The sequence below is a fragment of the Arachis duranensis genome, unplaced genomic scaffold (assembly GCF_000817695.3).
Source record: "Arachis duranensis cultivar V14167 unplaced genomic scaffold, aradu.V14167.gnm2.J7QH unplaced_Scaffold_232525, whole genome shotgun sequence".
NCBI lineage: Eukaryota > Viridiplantae > Streptophyta > Magnoliopsida > Fabales > Fabaceae > Arachis > Arachis duranensis.
The window spans coordinates 337,710-339,838 of NW_026264851.1; positions in this window are offsets into that span (position 1 = coordinate 337,710).

Genomic DNA, 2,129 nt, shown 5'->3' on the forward strand with positions numbered 1-2,129 from the left:
AATATGTCCTATTTTTCTATCCAAAGTTTGAATTCAAACTCATCAACATCACATACAGTAGACATCTTTGAAAATTCTGCACACCAATTTTAAATCTCGACTACCGTTTGTTCTTTGCACTGATCTATTAGTTTAGTTACATCATACACATCTAATTAAAGAAATGTATTCCAAAATACACATAATAAGAGGGGAGAAATGAGACAATTTTGATTACATCACAATAGTAATATTACTGTATATATGCTGCAATTATATATTATTTTTGCTATATAAAATTTTTGAATTTACAAATGTTATTCTTGCTATTGCATGGGAATAGCACATAATTAAGCATTTTCCTGAGGAATGTCTTAAGGAGGTTGTTAAGGATCTAAAAATAAAAGTTTTATATGAAATTCATATATTTAATATTGAATTTAATTTTGAGACACGCACCCTCAGGATAAAATAATTTTACATATGCATTTAATTACGTTAAAAAAAACTTTTTATATTAATTATATAAATGATCATCCAAAAAACAGATATAATTAGACAATTGTATAAAATGTTTTATATTATTATAATATTAATATTAAATTTATTTGATATTATAAAAGACTTCAAGTTTTTTTTCCCATAAAAAATCGTATTTTTGAATACTTGACCATCAAGAACACTAATTAGCAAGTTAAGACTTTAAAATTTAGTTAATCTATTAAAGTGACCCAATACAATTAGACAAATTAAAATTATGAAGGGGAAGGGTTCTCTTGCACCGTTCTAAGATTTATTGAGCTTATGTTACACTTTCAGAATCTTGTAAAAATAATCAATGTTAACAGTATGATTAAATAGTTTACTTCTGCATATATCAATTATGTTTGTGTACGCCAAAAATTAATTATTAATTTATTATTGTACATAGNTAAACTGAATATTTTTATATAAAAAAATTATTTTATAGTTTAGCTTCCCTATTTTTTTTTCTTTCTCTTTTCAAATTATATTTTTCATGCAAGGCTCTTCTAAGTAAAAGCTCTAGCTTTATCCTTGACTAATTTAGTGGTTAATTTTTAATGTATATATATGATATTTTTTATTCAACAAATTAAAATTATATTATATTAATTATAAACATTTAATTTAACAGTTAATTTTGTTAAAAAATTTTAATAAAAGCTTATTGAATTGCGTAAGAATTGATTTTGACTTATACTATAGTGTAAGAATATGTCTCCTCCATTATAAATTATTACAAATAACCTTTTCATTTAAAAAAATACTCATTAGTCATTATTGAATAAAGGAGTGCTACACATACAAGTCATTTGGTTTATAAATCATATAAGTTGGGAGAAACTTAACAAAAAGTAAGCTGGCCCATATACGATTTTCATGGCGTGCTTCGCGTTCCTCCTTCTTCTTCTCCTACTCTTCTTCTTCTTCCTCCATAAAAATGAATTTCTTGTCAAATTTGTTCGATCTCCTTCGTGCGTTCTCTCTTTGCCTTTTCATTCGTTGTTTTATCTGTGTTTATCATTGGTATTCTTGCTTCGTTTTTTTTTTCGATTTTCATGATTTCTGAAATCAAGCTTTGAAATCGTTTTGAAGATAATGGAACTTCAGAAATACACTTAAACGATTACAGAAATACACCCAACCGATTATAGAAATATACCCAAACAGTTATAGAAATTCACCCAAACGATTATAAAAATATACCAAAAGGATTACAGAAATACACCCAAAGAATTACAAAAATACACGCAAAGAATTTAAAAAATACATCCAAAATACATTGAAGTACACCTTATGTATAATTTAAAACTCTTCCTCTTTTTTCTTCTCATCTTCTGCTGCTTCTTCTTTTTCATTTTCTTATTTTATATTCTCATAATTCTTTTTTAGAAGAAAAAATTAAACAAAGAAAAAAAATATAATGTTGCCAAATCAAAAGAAGAATGAGGAGAAATATGAGGATAAAAATAAAACACTTCAACAACAAAAAAGAAAAAGAAGAAGAAATACGAAAAAAAAAAGAAAAATAAAAAAAAGAGAAAACATAAAAAAAAATAAATAACTTATATAACTTATATAAAAAACGCTTCTACGTCAAGAATTTTTGTATCGAGTATTTATAGCTA